This window comes from Camelus ferus, chromosome 31, assembly GCF_009834535.1.
Source record: "Camelus ferus isolate YT-003-E chromosome 31, BCGSAC_Cfer_1.0, whole genome shotgun sequence".
In the NCBI taxonomy this organism is placed as follows: Eukaryota; Metazoa; Chordata; class Mammalia; order Artiodactyla; family Camelidae; genus Camelus; species Camelus ferus.
Window position 1 is genome coordinate 19,550,875 of NC_045726.1, and position 25,890 is coordinate 19,576,764.

Below are 25,890 nucleotides of genomic sequence, written 5' to 3' on the forward strand. Positions count from 1 at the left end.
AAACCCCACAATGAACATCATACTCAGTGGTGAAAGACTGAAAGCTTTTCCTTAAGATCAAGAAAAAGACAAGGATGCCCATTTTCACTATTTCTGTTCAACATAGTCTTGGTAATTCTAACCAGAGCAGTTAGTCAAGAAAAGGAAATGAAAGACTTCCAAATTGGAAAGGAAGAAGTAAAATAATCTTTATACATAAATGATATAATCTTATAGGTAGAAAACCCTAAAGATTCTATACCCATATACAAATTATTAGAACTAATAAACAATTTCAAGCAACATCACAAGATACAAAATCAACACAAAATATCCATTGCATCCACTAACAATGAACCAAAAGGAAATTAAGAAAATAATTCCATTTACATTAGTATCAAAAAGAATAAAATACTTAGTAATACTGAGGAAGCAAGGAACTGAAAGATACATACATTGAAAACTACAAGACGTGTAGAAAATTAAAGAATGCATAAGCAAATAGAAAGACATTTCATGTTCACATTGGAAATCTTAATGTTGTTAAGATGTCAATATTATGAATGGAATCTACAGTTTCAATGAGGTCCTCATCAAAATCCCAATGACAGTTTTTTATAGAAATGGAAAAACTCATCCTAAAATACAGAACTTCAAGGGGCACTGAATAGCCAAAACCATCTTGAAAAAGCACAAAGCTGAAGCATTTGCCCATCTTGATTTTAAAGTTTAGAATCAAGCCATGGTAGTCAAAACAGTGTAGTACTGACAAAAAGATCTTCATATATAGACTAACTGAACAAAATAGAGAGCTCAGAAGTGAATCCTCGCATAAATGGTTAAGTGATTTTCATCAAGCGGACTAAGACTGTTCAATGGGGGAAAAGACAGGCTTTTCACCAAATGGTGCTGAGAAAGCTGGATATCCACATGCAAAAAAGAAAAAAAAAAGTTAGACCTTCACACCATATACAAAAGTAAACTCATGTATTAGTTTGGGCTGCTATTTAAAAAAAAACTACAGACTGGATAGCTAAACAGTATATATTAAATTTTCTCACATCTCTGGAGCTTGGGATGTCCCCAGTAAGGGTGCCAATGAGGTTGGTGTCTGGGGAGGGGTCTCCTCCTCCCTTTCCTGTGTGATCACCTGGACTTCCCTTAGTGCACATGAAGAGAGGATGGTGGGGGCACTCTGACTTCTCTTCCTCTTCTTAGAAGGACATTAATCCTCTAGGCTTAGGGCCCCACCCTTATAACTTCAGTTAACCTTAATTACCTCTTAAGGACCCTATCTCCAGATACACTCATTTGGGGGTTAGGGCTTAAACATGAGTTTTGAGTGTCACAGTTCAGTCCATAGCAATTGAAAATGGACCCATGAGCTAAATGTAAGACCTAAAACTATACAACTCTTAGGAGAAAATATAAGCTTCATGACACTGGATCTGGCATTGAATGTTTTGGACATGACACCAAAAAAGTCCCAGACAACAACAACCACAAAATGATACTAGACAAATTGGATTTCATGGAAAATTTTTAAAACTTTGTATATCGAGAGACATCCACAAAGTAAAAAGGAAACTCACGAAGTGGGAGAAAATACTCAAAAATCACATATCTCATGAGAGATTAATATCCAGAATATACAGAAGACTCCTAAAACTGAACAAGAGAACAGGCAACCAGATTAAAAACCGGGCAAAGGACTTGAATAGGCATTTCTCTAAGGAAGATACACAAATAGGTGATAAGCACATGAAAAGATGTTCAACAACACTAATGATTCAGGAAGTGCAAAGCAAATCTGCAGTGAGATGCCCCCTCCCACCCATTAGCATGGCTGCTGTCAACAAAACAGAAAATAACAATTTTCAATGAGGATCAGGAAAAGCTGGAACTTGTGCACTGGTGGTGAGAATGTAAAATAGTAGAGCCATTATGGAAAACAGTATGGTTTTATTCTCAAAGAATAAAACGTATAATTACCATTTGATCCAGCAATTCCACTTCTGTATATTGACCCAAAATAATTGAAAGGGGGTCTGGAAGATGTATTTGTACACTCATGTTTAGAGTGACATTACTCACAGTAGTTGAGAGGTTGAAGCCAACCAAATGTCCATTGGTAGATGAATGGATAAGCAAAATGTGGTATATGCATTCAGTGGAGTATTATTCAACCTTAAAAAGGAAGAAAATTCTGACATATACTACAAAATGGATGAGCCTTGAGGACATTATGCTGAGTGAAATAAGCCAATCACAAAACACAAATAACATCTGATCTTACTTACATGAAGTGCTTAGAATGGACAAAATCACAGAGACAGAAAGTAGAATGATGGTTGCCAGGGGCAAAGGAGGGTGGAGAGAGAGTTATTTTTAAAATGAGTACAGAATTTCAGTTTTGCAAGATGAAAATGGTTCAGGTTATGGGTGGCGATGATGGCTGGTTAAGTACAACAGTATGATTGTACTTACCACTGAACAGTACACTTAAAAGTAGTTAACATGGTAGACTTTATGGTATATGTATATCATCACAGTTTATAAAAAAAGATAATTGAGCCTATGATCACAACAAACTTAAACTTTCATCTTGACAGTTTTGATAGACTTGGGATCAAAAACCAAAATCCAAGACCTCTACCAGAGCCTAAATGCATTTGTATCCCAGAGGCTTGTGGCCCTAGGGTAAGTTGGAACCCAAGTAATCGTTCTCATTTTCAGCGTGGATTTGTACTGCTGGGTAGCCTGGGGGACCTCAAACCTTGAATTTGGTGGAGATAATCCTAAACTAATAATGTATTCATATGCTTAATGGAAACAAATGCAGATTGTCTGTGGAGGATGGTATCTTCACCTAAGGCCTCAAATTAATTTTTCAAGCATGATCATCTGTACCATGGGGAGAACTAGCAAAACCCAAAGAAAATCAAGACAGATTTTAAGCACTGGAATTATTAAAAAACAAGTTATTGAGGACGCAGGTCCAGAGGGAAATAGAAATTTCTCTACTGCTTAGGGCATTGCCCTTTTTGAAGAAATTTTAATTTTCAAAATGATAATATCCTTGTTCTCCAGTGTTTTTAATTTTCCTCCTTAAAAATATGCAGAGCTTATAAAAATTGAAAAAGAAAAGGCCCAATGGAAAAACCAGGTGAAGGGTATGAATAATCATTCACGTTGGGGCAAAGCCAATGGCCAAAGACATTTTGGAAAGATTCCCAGCCTCCCAGTTAATAATCACAGAAAATGGAACTGAAAACAGCAATGATATAGCCTTTTTCATTTAGCTGATAGACTGAAAAAGCGTCACAATACTTCACAAATGGGAGTGTGCATTGTTCCATTCTTTGGGAAGAAAAGCCTGGAAATAAATTTCAAGATGAAATTCTTTGAAATTTCACTTTGGGGGAATACATCTTATGAAAACAAAGCATACACACACACACCAACAAATGCAGACATTTTCCACAGAGCTGCTTCTAGGGGCATAAATATATACAAAATTAATCAACAACTGAAAGGTACCTAAATGCCAATCAATAGAATGTTTGGTTAAACTACAGAACCCCTTTACTATGGATTTTTTATTATGCAGTTATTAAAAAGATGCCAATGAATATATGTATGTTCACGTGTAACTGAAAAATTGAGCTCTACACTGGAAACTGACACAACATTGTAAACTATGACTCAATAAAATAAAATTAAAAAAAGATGAATTATATTTGTCATGGTGATCTGTGGAAGTAAGCATTGATATTGCTATTATAATTGTTTTGAGCTCCCACAAGCCACACCCACACAAGGCAGTGAACTTAACCAATAAATGTTGTGTGTGTTCTGACTGCTCCACCGACCAGCTGTACCACCATCACTGTCCCTCTTGCCAGGCATTCCTATTCCCTGATAGAAAACAATGTTGATATCGGCCAATTAATAACCGACAATGGCCTCTAAGTGTTCAAATGGAGGAGAAGTTGCACATGTCTCATTTTAAATCACAGGCTACTAATGATTAAGCTTAGTGAGGAAGACATGTTGAAATCCAAGACAGGATGAAAACTAGACCTCTTGTGCCAAACAGCAAAGTTGTGAATGCAGAGAATACTTTCTTGGGTAAAATTAAAAACGCCGCCCCTGTGAACACATGAATGTTCCGGTGCCCCAGTGAACAGTCTTTGTGCTTGATGTGAAGACAGTTGTAGTAGTCTGGATCGAAGATCAAACCATCCACAACATTCCCTTAAGCCATTCTTTTAAATTCCGTAAAGGCTGAGAGAGGTGAGGAGGCTGCAGAAGACAAGTTTGAAGCCAACAGAGGTTGGTTCATGAGGTTTAAGAAAAGGAGCCACCTGCATAACATAAAAAGTTATAGAACATAAAAGTACAAGGTTATAGAAAGTTATAGAACATAAAAAAAGTTCTAGAACATAAAAAGTTCTAGAACATAATAGTTCCAGGAAAAAAAGTTATAGAACATTATAAAAAGTTACAGAACATAACAGTACAAGGTGAAGTGACAAATGCTGATGTGGAAGTTGTGGCATGTTATCCAGATCTCGCTAAGATAATGCAGCTTGTTAAACTCAACAACAGATTGTCAATGTGAAAGAAATGGCCTTATATTGTAAGATGCCATCTAGGACATTTAAGCTAGAGAGCTTCAAAGCTTGAAAAGATATGCTGACATTCTTGTTAGGGGCAGCTGGTGGCATTGGGTTGACCACAATGTTAATTTACCATTCCCCAAATCCTAGGGCCCTCAAGAATTATGCTAAATCTACTCTGCCTGCGATCTACAAATGGATTGACTAAGCCTGCATGACAGCACATCTGTTTACAACATGGTTTACTGAGTATCCTAAGCTCACTGTTGAGACCTACTGCTCAGAAAAAAAAGATTTCTTTCAAAATATTACTGCTCATTGACAATGTACTTGGTCACCCAAGACCTCTATTGGACGTGTATAATGAGATTCATATAGTTTTCATGCCTGCTAACACAGGGTCCATCCTGAAGCCCACGGATCAAGGAGTTATTTTGACTTTCGAGTCTCACTCTTTAAGTAGTGCTCTCCATAAGGCTATAGCTACCATAGCAAATCCTCTGATAGAGCCGGGCGAAATAAATTGAAAGCATCTGGAAAGGGCTGATGCCACTAAAAACACTTGTGATTCATGGGAAGAGCTCAAAATATCAACATTATCAGGATTTTGGAAGAACTTGATTCCAGCCCTCTTGAATGACTTTAAGGGTTCAGGACTTTAGTAAAAGAATTAACTGCAGAAGTGATAGAAGCAGCACGAGAGCTCGAATTAGACGTGGGGCTTAAAGATGTGACTCAGTTGCTGCAATCTTATGCTAAAACTTCAATGAATGAGGAGTTATTTCTTACGGATGAGCAAAGAAAGTGCTTTTTTGAAGCAGAAACTAATGTTGGTGAAGGTGTTATGAAGATCATTGAAATGATAATAAAAGATTTAGAATGTTGCATAAACTTATTGGATAAAGCAGTGGCAGGGTTGGAGAGAACTGACTCCAACTTTGAAAGAAGTTCTACTGTGGATAAAATGCTGTCAAACAGCATTGCATGCTGCAGAGAAATCATTCATGGAAGGAAGAGTCAATCAATGCAGCAAATTTCATTGCTGTCTTAGTTTAAGAAATTTCCACAGCCACCCCAGCCTTCAGTAACCACCACCCTGGTCAGTCAGCAGCCATGAACATTGAGGAAAGATCTTCCACCAGGAAGAAGTTTATGCCTTGTTGAAGGCTCAGATAATACTTAGCATTTTTTTTAGCAATTTTTTAAAAATTAGGGTATATACATTGGGTTTTTTTTTTTTTGAAGTATAGTCTGTACTTAAAAAATTACTACTACTGAACACTTGATAGACTACAGTATAGTTAACATAGCTTTTATAAGTGCTGGGAAAGCAAATGTGTGTGACTCACTTTATTGCAATGTTCACTTTATTGCGGTGGTCTGGAACCAAACCTGCAATATCTCTGAGGTATAACTGTGAGTCAGATGTTCAGATGGGACTGACTTCTAATAACTGACATTGTAGCTTGACTGAACGAAAACTCTTGAAACAGATAATAATCGTAAAATATGGAAAAATTCCAAACAATTATTTGAAAACCCTAGAGGCAAACAAAAGCAGGTAGAGTTTGGAGGGAGGTCTACCCTTGAACAGCCAAGGGTAGGGTTTGCCCTACTCTGGCTCTTTGTCACATTTTGGTTTCTGTAGGGAAGTTTGAGGCTGAAGTTTCAGTGGGCAGGAGTGCAGAAATCCTGGAGAAATCCTGGGAGAGGGCCCTGCTGAGGGAGTGAACCCCTAAACTCTATATAAACTCCTCCCAGATTCTCACTGGATAGCTGAAACCTGGGACCTGGCCTGCATTGAGCACATTGCTTGGAGAACATTCTGGAGGTAGCATCTATCCTTCCTATGGACCTCAGTAACTGTTGGCTTCTTGTCTTTTGGCCCAAGAAATCTTTGTTTGCATAAAAATGATTTAGTTTACTAGGAATTCTAGGAAATGCAAAATAGTCTATACTGAAAGCAGATTATTGATCAAAGAGGATGGATAAGAGGGAAGAGGGAAGGATTAAAAGGGACATGGGGAAACTTTAGATGTGATAGATATGTTCATTATCTTAACTGTGGTGGATTTCTGTGTTTATGAATATGTCAAAACTTATGAAATTATATACTTTATGTGAAGTTTATTTATTATGTTAGTTAAACATCAATAAAGCTATCATTTAAAAACACGTTAGGGGGTGCATATAGCTCGATGATAGAGTGCATGCTTAGCATGCATGAGGTCCTGGGTTCAATCTCCAGTCCCTCCATTAAAAAAAGATTATGAAAACAAAAACAAAAACACGTTAAAAGCAAATGAATGGAAAAGATATGTCATGAGAAGAAGGCTGGAGTATCCATACTTTGGTATTTCTAGAATTTAAGAGGAGCATTTTATAATGGAAAAAGATTAATTTGTTAGGATGATGTAACAGTGATAAATGTTTATGCTCCTAATAATTGAACTTCAAAATATATAAAGCACAAAGCCAACAGAAATGAAAAGGAGAAATGGACATATCCACAATGAGTTGAAGACTTTCTATTTTAAAGGTTGATCTACATTTTTTCCTTTTTCTTTCTTTTACATGTAGTATAGTGTAGGCCCCCAACTGTGGGGACCAAGAAACGAGTCTTGGGCCGGAATGGTAAACAACTTATAAAAAGCTGCAGACTCAGAGGTGAGAAGGCTGGTTAGCCAAGGATGGGTAAGATCCCCAGAGGGGGCAACCTAAGACACGAACAGCAACCTGAGTCCAAGAAGAATGTTATAAAGCAGCTGTTTCTCATACATTCCGTCATGATAAGCTGTAAGGCTTGCTGGTGCCAACACGACCATGATTTACCAAAACATAAAGGGTCTTCTGACCTTGAGCCAGATGCTGCCTGTTAACCATTTCCCTTGTCATTCTCCTTTGCTATATAAGACTGTGCAACTTAATAAAGCTTCAGAGTAGCCATCAGCTCTCTCCGCATACGGTGTGTATGTGTACATGGTATTGCAACACTGACAGTGTGGTTGATTTACAGTGTTTAAGGGGTACAGAAAAGTGATTCAGCCATACATATATATGTACCTTTTTCAGATTCTCTGTGAGTGTATTTCTTTTTGTAAAGTTCATTTGTATAATTTTTTTAGATTCCACATATAAGTGATATCATATGGTATTTGTCTTTGTTTGAGTTACTTTACTTAATATGATGATCTCTACATCAACCCACATTGGTGCAAATGGCATTATTTCATTCTTCTTAATGACTGGGTAATATTCCATTGATACGATTCTAAAAGGGATTATTTTTAACTTACCTTTTCTGATATTTCATTGTTAGTGTTAAGAAATGCAACATTTCTGTAAATTAATCTTGTATCCTGCTATCTTGCTTAATTTGTATATTGGCTCTAGTAGTTTTTGTGTAGAGTCCTTAAAACTTACTGTATGTAGTATTATGTCGTGTGCATACAGTGACAATTTTAGCTCTTCCCTTCCACTTGGATCCCTTTTATTTCTTTTTCTTGCCTAATTGCTATAGCTAGGGCTTCCAATACTCTGTTGAATAGAAATGATGAGAGTGGGCATCCTGGTCTTATTCCAGATTTTAGTGGCAAGGCTTCCATCTTTTCAGTGTCCACTATTATGTTTGTCATACAGAGCTTTTATTGAGATATGTTCCCCCTATATCCACTTTGGTAAGAGTTATGATAGGATATTTAATTTAAAAATATTTTATTTATTATTGTATTATTTTATTTTGGGGGCAGTGGAGGTAATTAGTTTTATTTTTAGAGGAGGGACTGGGGATTGAACCCAGGACCTTGTGCATGCTACCACTTGAGCTATACCCTCCCCCAGGATATTGAATTTTATCGAATATTTTCCTGTATCTATTGAGATGATCATGTGGTTTTTGTCTTCTTTTGTGATATGTGTGTGTTTTTTAAATCACATTGATTAATCTGTGTATGTTGCAACATCTTTGTGACCCAGGGATGAATCCTACTTGATCATGGTGTATGATATTTTTTACATGTTGTCTTCTAATATCTTGGTAAGAATTTTTGTATCTATATCCATAAAAGATATTGGCCTGTAATTTTCTTTTTTGGTAGTGTCTTTATCAGATTTTGGTATCAAGATAATGGTAGCTTCATAGAGTGATTTTGGGAGTGTCTCCTCCTCGTTAATCTTTTCAAATAGTTTCTGAAAATTTGGTATTAGTTCTTCTTTGTACGTTTGGTAGAATTCCAAGATGAAGCCATCTGGTCCTGGATGTTGGTTTGCAGGGAGTTTTTTCTCTTACAGTTTCTATTTCACTTCTGGTGATCGGTCTGCTCAAATTCTCTATTTCTGCTTGATTCAGTTTTGGTGGACTGTATGTTTCTAGAACCTTGTTAATTTCTTCTAAGTTGTCCAGTTTGTTGGCATATAATTGTTCAAAGTATGCTCTTATTTTATTTTTTTGTATTTCTGTGGTATCAGTTGTTATTTCTCCTCTTTCATTTCTTATTTTGTTTATGTGGGTCCTCTCTCTTTTCTTCTTGGTGAGTCTAGCCAGAGGTTTGTTGATTGTATTTACTCTTTAAAAACAAACAGATCTTGGTTTTACTGGTCTTTTTTCTCTTTTTTTTTCAAAGTTAAAACATGGTTTAATTTACTAATTTATAAATACTCTTGTGTTTACAGGCATCTTTCCTATTGTTTTTTAAAATCTATTTTATTTGTTTCCTCTCTGGTCTTTATTATTTCTTTCCTTCTGCTGACTTCAGGTTTTGTGTGTTCTTTTTTTTTTTTATTCTTTTTCTTCTAATTCTTTTAGGTAGTAGGTTAGGTTGTTTGAGACTTTTGTTTGTTTTGTTTTGATTCTTCAGGAAGTCCTTATGACTGTGAACTTCCTCTTAGGGCTGCTTTTTGCTGCATCCCATAGATTTTGTGTGGTTGTGTTTTCACTGTCACTTGTTCCAAGGTATTTTCAAATTTTCCCTTTGATTTCATCATTGACCCATTGGTTTCATGTTGTTTAGTCTCCATGTAGGCACTTTTTTTCTCATTTCTCTTTCTGTTGATTTCTGTTTCATGCCATTGTGGTCAGAAAAGATGCTTGAAATAAATATTATTCTCTCACATTTGTTGAGGCTTGTCTTATATTCTAGTATTTGGTCTAGCCTAGAGAATGTTTCATGTGCACTAGAAAAGAATGTATATTCTGGGTTTTTTTCTTCTTTTTTATGTAATATCCTGAGAATATCAACTAGGTCCAACTGTTTTCTGTTGTGTCATTTAGGATCTCTGTTGCCTTACTAACTTTCTGTCTGGAAGATCTGTCTATTGACAGATAGAGCTATTGACAATTTTAGTGGGGTGTTAAAGTCTCCTATTATTGTATTGCCATCAATTTCTTCCTTTATGTCTGTTAGTATTTATGTGTTTAGGTATTCCTATATTGGGTGCATATATGTTCATGAGTGTAGTGTTCTCTTCTTGTATTGATCCTTTTATCATTAAGTAGTGTCCTTCTTTATGGCCTTTGTTTTAAAGTCTATTTTGTCTGATATGAGTATTGCCAACCCTGATTTCTTGTCATTTCCATTTGCATGAAATATCTTTTCCCATACTCTCACTTTCAATCAGTGTGTCCTTTGCTCTAATGTGGATCTCTTATAGGTCGTATATTGTAGGCTCTTGTTATTAGCCAATCTGTGTCTTTTTTTTTTAAAGGCAAAATTTAATAATATGAAGAGGTTTAACAAAAACAGATTGATGCTATTTCGGGGAATAATGCTGTAATTTTTTCTCAACTCAGTTTTTATCAATTGTAACTGATCATACAAAAATTACTTCAAATTCAAACTTGACTATATAAAAAGGGGAATGATGAAATGAACTCAGCTAGGTGACAGATGTGGCAAAATATCAGAATGAAAAATTCTACCTAGGGCACTTATTTCATGTCCAGATGCAAACAGCCCTGTCAGTTGATAACTTATATCTGTCCCATAAGCAATGACAGGCGCAGAGTCCATCATGCAGTAAGAAGGCACACAGTCAAAGTCTTCTTTTTCATGTGATACAAAAAAAGTTGTTTCTGTTTCCTTGTTAAAATGTCAACTGGTTATTTTTCTTTATCCTGTTTATTCATGTTACAAATTAATAGCTTCAACACCTGTTGTACATGAGGTGTGGTATCGGTGGCTTGAAGGCTCTACAAGAAGTCTTTACTGAATGAATTGGATGGTTTATTGGGTTCAACCCTCGCATCTTTTTTACATTATTTTACTTTAGCTCCTGCTCTCTCATCTGCATCGAAATACCAGACAGTTCTTGCATACCTTGTAACGTATGCTGGTTGTACTTCATGAGGGTTGCAGGGGTCAGACTGGAAAAACAGAAGTCTATTAAATTTGGGTTCAATGTCAGCAAACTGGGCTTTGCCTTCTGGAAAAATTTGAAGTATACCTCCAGTTACATTGGCATACCAGCCTTAGTATTAAGATAATATACACATGCCACACATTTTCCATCTCCATTTGGATTATCAACATGACACACATAACCCGTTCCATTGCCTGGATAACAAGCAACCATAGTTTTCATCTGGCCATTGATTTTGTAGTTGCCCAGCTTCCCATTACAGTGGTGGATCAGGTTGTCCATGATGCTCGTGAGCAGCCCGATGGTTTCGCAGCCGGGCTCCTTGCCCTCGATCCAGGTGATCTTACCGCCTTGGATGTCCTGCTGCCCGTCTGTGAACTTGCCCGCGTCGTGCAGGGCGATCACCTCGTCGCCGATCTGCTTGCTGCCCGGGTGTCCTTGCCCAGGAAGCCGTCCGCCGCGCAGACGCGTGCTTGTTGGCGCCACGCTTCGTCTGCCCCGCTGAGCCGCAGGCCGTCCCCGGGGCTCAGTTCCTCGACTGCGCGTGGTCGGCGGGCACAGGTCCGCGTTGTCCCGGTGCAGCGGCGAGCGGGCCGGCGGCTCCTCCTTCGCGGGTCCCCTGGCCGGCGGGCGCCGCGGGCGGCGGGGACGCGGCCCCCAGGGGCTTGGCCCTTTGCCTTCACCTTGGCTGCGTCTCCGGCCGCCCGTGGGCCCGCAGCGTCCGTGGCGGCGGCGGCGGTGGCTTTATCCCGGCGCGGTGCTCACTGCCTTCCTGGCCGCCCCGGCCCGGCGGACGCGCGGCGGCCGGTGGCGCGGGGCGGTGGCGCGGGGCTGGCCCGCTCCGTGGGCGCGGGTGCCCTCGCCGCCCTGGCACGTGAGCTCGTGCTTCTTCCGGCCCTGGCGCTGGTGCCGCTTGCTGCGGCGGGCGGAGCGGCGGCAGCGCCTGGGTCCGCATCCTCCCGCGCGGCTCGCGGTGCCGCCGGGCCCAGCCGCTGACCCTGGCCACGGGCGGCCAAGGAGGAGGAGGAGGAGGAGGGGAGGGGGAGGGGAGGAGGAGGAGGAGGAGGAGGAGGAGGACGGCCGGATGGCCGGGCCTGGGGCCGGGGAGCTGGCGGGGCGGCCGGGGCCGTCACTGCGCCATGCGCCTGCCGCGCCTCGTCTCCGGAGGCCCGCGCCTCGCGCCCTGGGCCCGGGCGCCTCCTTGTCCTCCGGTCCCGCCGCCCATCGCCATCGCGGGCCGAGGGAGTCTGGCCTGCTCGGCGGATGGCGACCTCCGCCCGGGCACTCGGGCCGGGCACAGGGGACCCGCCGCCTTGGCCGCCCCCGCCTCACCCTCCCCGGCGGCCGGAGGGGCTGGAAGAGGAGCGCAGGGCGGGCGGGCACCACGGCCCCGCGGGGACCCGGGCCCCCTCTGTCTTCTGATCGGTGCACTTAGTCCACTGACATTTAAGGTAATTATTGATAGATACGTGCTTATTGCCATTTTAAACCTTTGTTTTTTCCAGTTGATTTTTAAAAATTTCTTCTTTTCTTTTTCTTACTGTTTGATGATTTTGTTTTTGGTATGCCTCAGCTCTCTTCTTTTTGGTTTTTGTGACTCAATTGTAAATTTTTGATTTGTGGGTACCCTGTTTTTCATGTATGTTAACCCATTACTATATCTACTTGGTTTGGTCTAGTCATTTAAAATTTTATTTTTTAATTAAAGTTTGATTTATTTGCTTCTGACCATTTTTTTAAACATTTTTAATTGACTTATAATCATTTTACAATGTCGTGTCAAATTCCAGTGTAGAGCACAATTTTTCAGTTATACATGAACATATATATATTCATTGTCACGTTTTTTTCACTGTGAGCTACGACAAGATCTTGTATATATTTCCCTGTGCTATACAGTCTTATTTATCTACTCCACAATTTTGAAATCCCAGTCTATCTCTTCCCACCCGCTGCCCCCTTGGCAACCAGAAGTTTACTTTCTACATCTCTGAGTCTATTTCTGTTTTGTATGTATGTATGTATGTATGTATGTATTTATTTATTTATTTAGATTCCACATATCAGTGATCTCATATGGTAGTTTTCTTTCTCTTTCTGGCTTACTTCACTTAGAATGACATTCTCCAGGAACATCCATGTTGCTGCAAATGGCGTTATGTTGTCAGTTTTTATGGCGGTGTAGTATTCCATTGTATAAATATACCACAGCTTCTTTATCCAGTCATCTGTCAATGGACATTTAGGCTGTTTCTATGTCTTAGCTATTGTAAATAGTGCTGCTATGAACATTTGGGTGCAGGTGTCATTTTGAAGTAGGGCTCCCTCTGGATATATGCCCAGGAGCTGGATTCCTGGGCCATATGGTAAGTCTTTTCCTAGTCTTTTGAGGAATCTCCATACTGTTTTTCACAGTGGCTTCACCAAACTGCATTCCCACCAGCAGTGATGGAGGGTTCCCTTTTCTCCACAGCCTTTCCAGCATTTGTCATTTGTGGATTTTTGAATAATGGCCATTCTGACTGGTGTGAGGTGATACCTTGTATGTCTTCCGTGGAATGGGCAAAAGACCTAAACAAGAATTTCATTGTTTTTAAAGACTTGTATATACCACATTTTGTTTCTCCGTTTACCTACTGATAGGCAGTTGGGTAGCTTCCACCTTTTGGCTCTCATGCACAATGCTTCCAGGAACATTGATAATAGACAATTGCTCAAGTCCATCTTTTCAGTTCTTTTAGTTGTGTACTCACAAGGAGAATGGCTTAATCAAATATTAATTCTATGTTTAATATTTTGAGGGCAGCCATACTGTTTTCCACAATGACTGCTTCATTTTGTACTTCCACTATGAAAGCACAAAACTTCCCAGTTTCTCCGTATCTTTGCCAACACTTCTTAGTTTTCTGCTGAAAAAAAAATAGATAGGTTTTAAAATATAGATATGTGTATATATGACTTAGTATACACATATTTTTTTGCTCTGTAAGCTGAGAGGGTCTCGAAGCAGTGGCAGACCAATAGCAGTGAGCATACCTAGCACCCAGATCTTGGTTTCTAAGTACCATTCTTCATTAAAAGGGACCAGAGGGTCCCTGGAGAAGTCATTGATTCCAGGGCTATGGCAAGGAAAATACAAGATAATCCTGGAGTGTCTTTGGAAAGTAAGGAAGTGCATGGAGGTACATAGAAGGACACAGGAGCCAACCTGAAAGGGCTCCCATGGTCACAGCTGCACAAAACTGAGCAGTATTTGTGCGGTATTCTCCAAAACCTATAACCTCGGTCCACGTATGAGAATACATTGAAGGACATTTTCCAAAATACCTGACATGTGCTCTTCAGAAGTGTCACGGTCATGAAAGGCAAAGAAAAACTGAAGAGCTGTCACAGATTAAAAGACAGTAAGGAAGCATGACAACTATATGCAAAGTGGAATCTTGAATTGGATTTTGAAACAAATAAAGAACGTTAGTAGGAGAACTAGGCAAGTCTGAGAGAGATCTTTAGTTAGTGTATTGCAACAATGTTAATTTCTTAATTTTGGTAATTATGCTATGGCAATTATATATTACTATGTATAAAAATATACTATAGTAATTATTAAATGTTAACATTAGGGGATAGTGGGTAAGGAACATAGGGAAACATACAAATCATTGCAAATTTTCTGTACATTGAACTATCCCCTATGTCAAATTTTTATTCAAATATTTTATGTGCTTAACTGATTTGTTTTGTCTGTTTCTCAAGTGCTAAATGTGTTAAAATCTCCCACCATGATGGTAGATTAGTCTGTCTTCATAATTATATCAGTGTTTACTTTCTATGGTTAATGTTACATTACTAGGCATATACAGATTTAAAATTGTCATATCTCTCTGGTGAAATAATATTTTATCTTTATGAAGTTTCCTTCTTTATCATTTGCAGTGATTTTTTTTTTTTTTTGCCTCAAAGTCTACTTTGCCTGATATTAGTGTAACTATAGCAATTTTGTCTTGGTTAGAATTTCCCTAAGTATCTTTTACTTTCAACTTCCCAGTATCCTTGTGCTTCAGAAGTGTCCCTTTAATAGCATGTAGCACACTTAAATAAAATTCTGACAACCTTTTCCTTTTCACTTGAACATTCAGCACATTTAAATGATTGTAATCATTGATATGTTTCAGTTTACAAACATAATCTTTGTACTCTTTATTGTATGACCTTTTTTCACATTTCCTTTTCTCTTTTCTTGCCCTGTTTTGGATATATTCAGTAGTTTTTCTCATCTCCCCCTTGTCACTTCCCTCCCCACCATGCCCAGATTAGTTTGGAACTTTGGATTAGGGCTATAATAACTTTTTACTCCAAGAATGACAACATTTTTTTCCCTTTTAAAAAAACAATAAATAAATTTAAAAAATACAAGTCTGATTTGTGGCATTTGTTTGTTTTTGTCATGTAAATCCTCTCATCATGGCTGATTTCAAGCTATCATCATTGGAATGTGGAGTTGGAAGGAAATGTACACAAATGGCTTGTAAGTGACTTTAAGCTGGTTTCACATTGCTTATACCCTCAGTAAATCAAAGGGTCTTAGAATATTTTCATTTGCTGAGTATTAGCTGTTGTTGGTGTGTATTTTTAACTCTCTGTATTAGTTTTGTATTGCTGCTGTAACAAATTACCACAAGCTTGCTGGCTTGAAACAACACAAGTTTATTTCCCAGTTCTGTAGGTTAGAAATTCAATAAAGATTTCATTGGGATCAAGGTGTTGGCAAGGCTGTGTTCCTTGCTAGAGGCCAATGAGAGAATCTGTTTCCTTGCCTTTTCCAACTCCTAGAGGTGGCTTGTATATGTTGGCTCATGGCCCCTTCCTTACTTTTCAAAGCCAGCAACAGCAGGTCAAATCGTTTTATCCTATCTGACCTTTTCTTCTCCCTTCTTTTTGTGCCTTTAAAGACCCTTGTAATAATGGGCATTGCCCCTCCTCCAGTAACCTGTATACTCTTTGTGTATTAAAATCATCAAATTACCAACCTTAGTTCCATCTGCAACCTTTAATTTCCCTTTGCCATATAACGTATTCACAGGTGATAGAAATTAGGACATGGGCACCTTTGGGGGACCATTAGTTTGCCTACTAATCTTGCCTTTAAAGTTGTTTTATTTAACCTACGATTATTATTATTGTTGTTGTTTGTTTGTTTGTTTTTAAGGCCAATGTTTGTTTAAATGTACCCACACAGCTATTAATTTCTGTGCCCTTTATTACCTCCTGCAGCTCAGATCTTCCGTCTGCCAATTTTCCTCTTCCCTAGAGTACATTCTCTTGGTGTTGTGCTTTTCATTCATATTTAACCAGGTGTGGATTTATTTTTATTTTTATTTTTTGCTTGAAATTTGTTTAGCTCTTTCAATCCGTGAGTTGTTATCTTTCATCAGTTCTGGAAAATTCTTGGTCATTTATCTTTTCAGGTATTGCTTCTTCTCCATTTTCTCTTTCTTCCCAGCTGGGTCCATAATTACATAGATGTTAAACTTTCTTACTTTATCCTCTGTTATTTCTTAACCCTTCTTCATATTTTCCATGTCTTTGGCTTTTTGCTCCATTCCAAATAATCTTTTTAGTTATATATTCTTTTCAGGGTGTCTAATTTGCAGCTAAAAGCATCCATTACATCCATAATTTAAATTATATTTGATTTGATTTGATTCTTTTTCGAGTCTCATTCATCCTTTTTTCTATATTGTATATTCAAGACAATCTTTTATTTCTTTTAAAATATTAAACAGTTATTATAAAATCTGTGTCTAACAATTCCATTTATCTAAAATTCTTTTTTTTTTTTTAATTTTTTGGGCAGGGATAATTAGGTTTATTTATTTATTTTTAGAGGAGGTACTGGGAATTGAACCTAGGACCTCGGGCATGCCAAGTATGCACTCTACCTCTTGAGCTATACCCCCACTTATTTATCTGAAATTCTTGAAGGTCTGTTCTAGCTTTTTTTCCTATTCACGGTGCCTTGTTTCTGTTTGTATTATTTTTGACTATCAGATGCTCATTTTTCTTGGAGTTTTATTTCAGAAAGTCTTTGAGGCCTGGAATAGATGTGTATTCTTCCAGAGGCGATTTGTCCTTGTGTCTCCCAGGCTCCCAGAAGGCCTCCCAATCCAGGATCACTCTAAATTTACTTCTCAAGTTTCAGATTACCCAGGTAGGGTGAATTCAGGCTATAAACCTATAATGAGGACCACTGTCACTTTGGTGTTATTGGAAGTTATCCTCCTAAGCCAAATTGGAGACAGTCGACTCTCCTCTGAAGTGGAGGGCAGTTTCACTCTCAATACTGTGGGTATGGCCCTTTGGGGTCCCAGCTTTAGGGATGAAGTCTGTTCTTTTACAGTCCCTGCTGTGGGTGGGTCCTGAGGGATGGTTTCTGTTTTTCAAACACCAGAGACTGTGGAAGCTCAAATTCAAGTTCACCTGGCAAGTCGAAGATCCCCAAGGAGAAGGAGGCCACGGTTGCTGTTTCGTTCCACTTCTTTGTTTCTTTTACTTAACCAGAGAATTCCTAGCTCTCTCACAAGCTCATTGGAGAGGTTTAATATTTTAAAAATTATTCTGGGTTTTACAATTATTAATAGCAGTGGGGTCAGAACAAGTGTACAGCAGCATTTTCCAATGATTAAAATCCACTCTTTCAGATCTTTTATTTCAACAATATATTTAAAATTTTATATATTTCAACAGTATATTTATTTCTGAGATCTGTAGTTGATTCTTGCAATTTTTTTTTTGTTGTAGTAACATATACACATAAAATTTTACCATTTTAATCATTAAGTGTGCAGTTTAGTGGCACTGATTGCATTCATAATGTTTTGCAACAACATCATTGTCAATTCTGAAAAAAGACTTAATTATCCCTAGGGACTCTGTAACCATTAAGCAGTAACTCCCCACTTCCCGTACCTTTGGCCCCTGGTAACCTCTAATCTACTTTCTGCCTCTATTAATTTGCCTATTCTTGATACCCCATAGAAGTGGAATCATACAATATTTATCCTTTCATGTCTGTCTTATTTCACTTATCGTGTTTTCAAGATTCATCCATGTTGTAGGGTATATCAGAATTTCGTTTCTTTTTTGTGACTGAATAATATTCCACTTTATTCTTTTTACCATATTTTGTTTATCCATTTAGTTGTGATGGACATTTGGGCTATTTTCACCTTTTAGCTATTGTGAATAATGGCTGCTATGAACATTGTATCTGTTTGAATCCCTGCCCTGAATTCTTTTGAGTGTATACCCAGAAGTGGGATTGCTGGATCATAAAGTACATTTAGCTTTCTGAACAACTTGCCAAACTGGTTTCCACAATAACTGAACCTTCTCCATTCCCACCAACAATGTATGAGGGTCCTAATTTCTAAATTCCATAACACTTGGGGATTTCTAGTGTTTTGACTAGACCAGTTTTAGAATGTGGGAATATTATCTCATTCTGGTTTTTATTTGCATTTTTTTAAATGACTAATGGTGTGGAGCTATTTTTGTGTGCTCATTTTCTCTAAGTCTATCTATGTTGAGAAATGTCCAGGGAAACCTTTTGCCCATTTAAAAAATTATTTTTCCTTTTGCTGCTGTTGAGTTGGAGGTTTTCCTTATGTATTTTTAGGTATTAATCCCTTGTCAGATAAGTGATTTGCAAATATCTTCTCCCATTTTATAGGTTATCTTTTCACTTTCTTGCTAATGTCTTTGATGCACCAAAATGTTTTAATTTTGATGAAGCTCAATTTTTCTCTTTTTTTCTTTTGTTGCCTGTGCTTTCAGTGTCATATCCAAAAAATAATTGTTAAAGTCAATGTTACAAGCTTTTCACCTATCTTTCTTTCAAGAGTTTTATGCTTTTAATTTGTATGTTTAGGTCTTAGATCCATTTTGAGTAATTTTGTATATGATGTGAGATGTGGATCCAACTTGTGTGGATATCCAGTTTTCTCAGCACCACTTGTTGAAAACACTATCCCTTCCAAGTTAAATCATCATAGCACTTACGTCAAAAATATTTTGAACTAAAGGAGACCAAGATGGCAGAGTTAGGAGGATATGGAGGTCACCTTCTCCAACAAATGCATCAAAAAATACATCTATATGTGGAACAGTTCTCATGGAAAGCTAACCGGGAAATGGAGGAACTCCTAGATGACCAAAGCTGCAAGGAAGACATCCATATAACCAGGTGGGACAAGAAGCAAAGGCATTGGGTCAGAACCTGCACCTCTGGGAGGGATCTGTAAGGAGCAGTAGGTCCACATGGGTGGACCTTCACCCTGGGGACTATGTTGACTCAAAGTGTGGCCAGCCCCTGGGATCCCCTGGGGTCCTGCAGGGAGGAGACAAGCCCCCTTGCCTGCTGGGAAATCCACTGAGACAGATAGAAGGGCTGGAGAAGCCTAAACTCTACTCCTGAGGAATACGTGCATGCTGGCTTGTTAACAGGGTGGGGAGAGCCATGTACCAGTGGCTGCTGCCTCACTGCACTTCCCAATCCAAAGGGGTGAACACCCCAGCACCACTCAGTCCACATCATAGCCTGGCATAAGATCAGGGCAAATAGTCTAGCAATGCAGAGACAGACCAGGCTGCCAGTGCTGTGATCTGGGCAGAACCACAGAGACATCTGTCACCATGTGCACTGGGCAGCGGGTCTAGCTAGGCAGACATTGTCAGTATACACACCGGGTGGTGCCACATGACTGCACAGAGGCTAAGCACTGAATTTCAGGCAGATTGGCCTTGGAGAAGAACACACAGTGGTTTCTTTCCCACTGAGAGTGTCCTAGCTCCACCCACTCCACACCATAACTTAGCACTATATCTGGGGCAGACAGGTCCTGGGAGAAGTCTGCCATGGAGACAGCCCAGATCTCAGATGGAGCACAACCACCTCATTTCATGCAGCTACAATGTCCCAACATCCAGCCTCAGTCTGATCCACACCACAACCTTGTGCTAGATGTGGGATGAACACAACTGAAAGAGGAACACAAACTTGTGATGCTTCTGAACAGAACCATGGATGTCTGCACAGGTGGTGCATAGGTTAGCTGTGACCACACTGGCCTCACTTGCTTTAGCAAACACAAACTTTGGGACAGGCCATGCACTCAAGGGCAATAAAGCCTGATCAAACCTGAACCTCAGGGCTTCTACTCCAATTGAGAAGCAGACCCCACCACCAACAGGGCAGTGACAGCCACAGAGCAAAGAGAAAGGACTGCCTCACATCCAGCACAGGCTTTAGACCGTATGACACCAATCACAGTCCCTATCAAGGGGATAATGACCAACGTACTCTGAGGAAAGACATGGCTGTCAGCCATACCCAAACCAGCTCTCACATCAAAAATATTGGAACACACAGTCTACACAGGGACACTCCCACATAAAAACACCCCTTCAAGATCACAGTAGACAACTGTTTCCTAGATTCATAGAGACAGAGAAAGTTAAGTAAAATGAAAAGGCAGAGTTATTACTCACAATTAAAAGAATAAGAAAAATCCCATGAAAGAACAAATATTGGAACAGACCTCACCATCTTCAAGGCCCTAAGCTCAACAAGGAGGTGTTGAGAATGCTAAATGAATTAAGAAATATTATCAATGGAAACACAAATCATGGTACCAAGGAACTAGAAACTACGAAGATGAACCAATCAAAAGGAGACAATTCAATTCTCAACAGATTCGCAAAAACCAAAAAGAAAGGAACTCAATCATACTACAAAAGAAAAACGTCAAACCACAAAAGGAAAAAACAAAAAGAAGAAAAAATGAACACAAGACAACTATAAAGATGACTGGAACAAGGTTAAGGTGGCAATAAGTGTGTATCTGTCAATAATTACATTAAATGTAATTGAACTAAATACTCCAATCAAAAGACACGAGGTAGACTGGATTAAAAGAAAAAAAAAAAGAACCTAAAATTTGCTGCCTACAGGAGACTCAATTCAGGGCTATAGACACACACAGATTGAATGTGAAGGGGTGGGAAAAGATATTTCATGCAAATGGAAATGACATAAAAATGGGGTAGAAATACTCACATCAGACAAAATAGACTTTAAAACAAAGTCCATAAAGAAAGACAAAGAAGGGCTTTCCTTCTGCCGCAAACCCTTGCATCCCTTCCTTTCCAACCCATCCGAGCAGAATGGCTCCCACAAGGAAGGGTGATGAGAAGAAGGGCCAGTCCACCATGGTGACCAGAGAATACATGATCAACATTCACAAGTGCATCCATGGAGTAGGTTTCAATTAGCACGTGCCTTGGGCACTCAAGGAAATCCGGAAATTTGCCATGAAGGAGATGGGAACTCCAGATGTATGCATTGACACCAGACTCAACAAAGCTGTGTGGGCCAAAGGAATAAGGAATGTCCCGTAGTGTATCTGTGTGCAGTTGCCCAGAAAATGTAATGAAGATGAAGATTCACCAAACAAGCTCTATACATTGGTTATCTATGTACCTGACACTACTTAAAAAAAAATCTACAGTTAATGTGGATGAGAATGAATTGCTGATTTTCTATAAAGTTCTGGAACTGCTAAGAAAAAAAACAAAAAACAAAAAACGGAAAGATGAAGGACATTATATAGTGATAAAGAAATCAAGACAAGAAGAGGATATTACACTCATTAACATATATGCATCCAATTTAGGAGCACCTAAATATATAAAACAAACATTAACAGACATGAAGGGAGAAATGGTCAATAATACAATAATAATAGAAGACTTTAACAATCCTCTAAGATCAATTGACATCTTATAGACAGAAAATCAATAAGACAACAGAGGTCCTACATGACACGATACTCCAATTGCACTTAATTGATGTCTACAGAACACCAAATCCAAATACACAGTCTTTTCAAGAGCACATGAAAAATGCTCTACGATAGACCACATATGTGGTCACAAAAGAAGCCTCAACAAATTCAAGAGGAAAGAAATTGTATTAAGCATCTTTTCTGACCACAATGGTGTGAAACTCAAAATCAACCACAGAAAGAAAAGCAGGGAAAGAACAAACACATGGAAACTAAACAGCCTGCTACAAAACCCCTCAATGGGTCAATGATGAAATCAAAGAAGAAATCAGAGAATAACTCGAAAGATGACAATGAAAACACAACCTTACAAAATCTATGGGATGCAGCAAAAGCAATTCTAAGAGGGAAGTTCATACAGGCCTTCTTCAACAAATAAGAAAAATCTCAAATAATCTAACCTACCACCTGAAAGACTTAGAAAAAGAAGAACCACCCAGGACTCCTGCTCCTGGGCATATATCCAGAAGGAACCCTACTTCAGAATGACACCTGCACCCCAATGTTCATAGCAGCACTATTTACAATACCCAAGACATGGAAACAGCCTAAATGTCCATCAACAGATGACTGGATAAAGAAGAAGTGGTATATTTATACAATGGAATACTACTCAGCCATGAAAAAGAATAAATGCCATTTGGAGCTACATGGATGGCCCTGGAGAATGTCATTCTAAGTGAAGTAAGCCAGAAAGAGAAAGAAAAATACCATATGAAATCGCTCATATATGGAATCTAAAAGAAAACAAACAAACAAACAAAACATAAATACAAAACAGAAACAGACTCACAGACATAGAATACAAACTGGTGGTTGCCAAGGGGGTGAGGGGTGGGAAGGGATAGACTGGGATTTCAAAATGTAGAATAGATAAACAAGATTATACTGTGTAGCATCGGGAAATATATACAAGATCTTATGGTAGCTCACAGAGAAAATAATGTGACAATGAATATATATATATATATATATATATGTTCGTGTATAATTGAAAAATTGAGCTCTACACTGGAATTTGACACAACATTGTCAAATTATTATAAGTCAATAAAAATGTTTTTAAAAAAAAGAAAAAAGAAAAAGAAGAACAAACACAAAGGCCCAAATCAGCCAAAGGAAGGACACAATAAAGATCAGAGAGAAAATAAGTAAAATAAAGACTGAAAAACAATTTTAAAAATGAATGAAAACAAAGGCTAGTTTTTCAAAATGACAAAAACAACAAACCTCTAGCCAAGCTCACTAAGAAGAAGAGAGAGAGGACCCAAATAAACAAAATAAATAAAATGAAAGAGGAGAAATAACAACTGATACTACAGAAATACCGAAAAAAAAAAAAAATCACGAGAATACTATGAACAATTATATGGCAACAAATTGAACAACCTAGAAGAAACAGACAAGCTTCTAGAAAAATATAGCCTGCCAAAACTGAGTCAAGAAGAATCATATAATTTGAACAGACCAATCATAGAAGTGAAATAGAATTTATGATTAAAAAAAAAAAACAAACTCCCTGCAAACAAAAGTTCAGGACCAGACAGCCTCTCTGGGGAATTCTACCAAACATGCGAAGAATTTATGCTTGTCCTGCTCAAACTATTCAAAAAAACTGAAGAGGAGGGGACATTCCTAGATTTATTCTGTGACGCCACCATCACCATAATACCGAAACCAGACAAAGATACTACCAAAAAAACGACAGGCCAATGTCTTTGTTGACTATAGATACAGAAATCGTCAACAAAATATCAGCAAATGGAATCTATCAATACATAAAAAGGATCATACACCATGATCAAGTTGGTTTCATTCCAGGAAGCATAAGGATATTTCAAAATACACAAAATCAATGTGATACACCACATTAACAAAAGGAAAGACAAAAAATACATGATCGTTGCAACAGGTGCAGAAAAAACATTTGATAAAATTCAACATCCATTCATGACAAAAATTCTCACTGAAGTGGGTATAGAGGGAACATATCGCCACATAATAAAAGCCACTTATGACAACCCAGAGCCAACATAATACTCAAGGGTGAAAAATGGAAAGCCTTCCCGATAAATTCAGGAATGATACAAGGGTAACCACTCTCACCACTTCTTTTCAACATAGTAGTGGAGGTTCTGGACACAGCACTAAGACAAGAAAAAGAAATAAAATGTATACAAGTTGGAAGGGAAGCAGTGAAATTATCACTATTTGTAGATGACATGATACTCCATATAGAGAACCCTAAAGTCTCCACACAAAAAACTATTAGAACTAATACATGAATTCAGCAAGGTATCAGGACACAAGATTAATATACAGAAACCTGTTGCATTTCTCTACACTAACAATGAAACACCAGAAAGAGAAAGTAAAAAAAAAAAAAATCCACTTTAAAATTGTGTCACAAAAAATTAAAATGTAGGAATAAACGTATATGCTTAAAACTATAAAATGTTGATAAAGGAAATTGAAGATAATTCAAAGCAATGGAAAGATACCCCATGCTTTTGGATGGGAAGAATTAATATTGTTTAAATGACAATACCACCCAAAGTAATCTACAGATTGAATGCAGTTCCAGTCAGTATACCTGTTATGTTTTTAACAGAACTAGAACAAATCATTCTGAAATTTATATAGAACCGCAAAGACCTAGAGTTGCCAAAGCAATCCTGAGGAAAAAGAATAAAGGTGGAGGCATAACCGTTCCAGACTTCACACTATTCCACAAAGCTCTAGTAATCAAAACAGTTTGATATTGGCACACAAAAAAAGACAGATAGATCAATGGAATAGAATGGAGAGCCCAGAAATAAACCCATACACCTATGATCAATTAATCTATGATAAAGCAGGCAGAAATATACAATGGAGAAAAGATAGTCAATTTCTTCAACAAGTGTTGGGAAAGCTGGACAGCTATGTGTAAATCACATACACAGAAATAAACTCAAACTGGTTTAAAGGCCTAAGTATAAGACATGACACCATAAAACTCCTGGAGGAGAACATGGGAAAAACATTCTTGGACATAAGTAAATCATAGCAACATTTTTTCATATCAGTCCCTCAAGACAAAATAAATAAAAGCAAAGATAAATGAATGGAATCTAATCAAACTTAAAGACTTTTGCACCGTATAGGAAACCATAAACAAAATGAAAAAACAACCTAGCAATCCCACTCCTGGGCATATATCCAGAAGGAACCCTAATTCAAAAAGACTCCTGCACCCCAATGTTCATAGCAGCACTATTTACAATAGCCAAGTCATGGAAACAACCTAAATGTCCATCGACAGATGACTGGATAAAGAAGTCATGGTGTATTTATACAATGGAATACTATTAAACCATAAAAATGACAACATAATGCCATTTGCAGCAACATGGATGGCCCTGGAGAATGTCATTCTAAGTGAAGTCAGCCAGAAAGAGAAAGAAAAATACCATATGAGATCGCTCATATGTGAAGTCTTAAAAAAAAAAAAAAGATGACAAATGAACTTAAATATAAAACAGAAACAGACTTACAGACATAGAATACAGACTTGTGGTTGCCGGGAGATGGGGGTGGGTGGGAAGGGACAGACTGGGAGTTTGAGATTTGTAGATACTGACTGGTATATATAGAATAGATAAACAAGTTTATACTGTATAGCTCAAGGAAATATATTCAATATCTTGTCGTAGCTCATGGTGAAAAAGAATAAGAAAATGAATATATGTACATTCATGTATGACTGAAAAATTGTGCTATACACCAGAAATTGACACAGCATTGTAAACTGATTATAACTCAATTAAAAAGAATCCCATTGGCATGGTTGTTAATATAAAAAAAAGAAAAAACAATCTATGAAATGGCAGAAAATACTTGCAAATGATGCAACTGACAAGGAGTTAATATCCAAAATATAAAAACAGCACATACAATTCAATATCAAAAAAACAAACAACCCAATCAAAAAATGGGCAGAAGACGTAAGTAGATATTTTTCCAAAGAACACATAGAGATGGCCAACAGG

At 38.2% G+C, this 25,890-nt stretch overlaps 1 protein-coding gene and 2 pseudogenes across 1 annotated transcript in view; 2 read left to right on the top strand and 1 right to left on the bottom strand.

The window, feature by feature from the left end:
* Nucleotides 1-25,890, top strand: part of LOC102517879 (up-regulator of cell proliferation) — an 88,362-nt gene that overhangs the window by 21,958 nt on the left and 40,514 nt on the right. The gene's annotated exons all lie outside the window — the stretch shown is intronic.
* LOC116660738 lies at nucleotides 10,376-12,189 on the bottom strand (annotated as a pseudogene).
* Nucleotides 18,110-22,216, top strand: LOC116660787 (annotated as a pseudogene).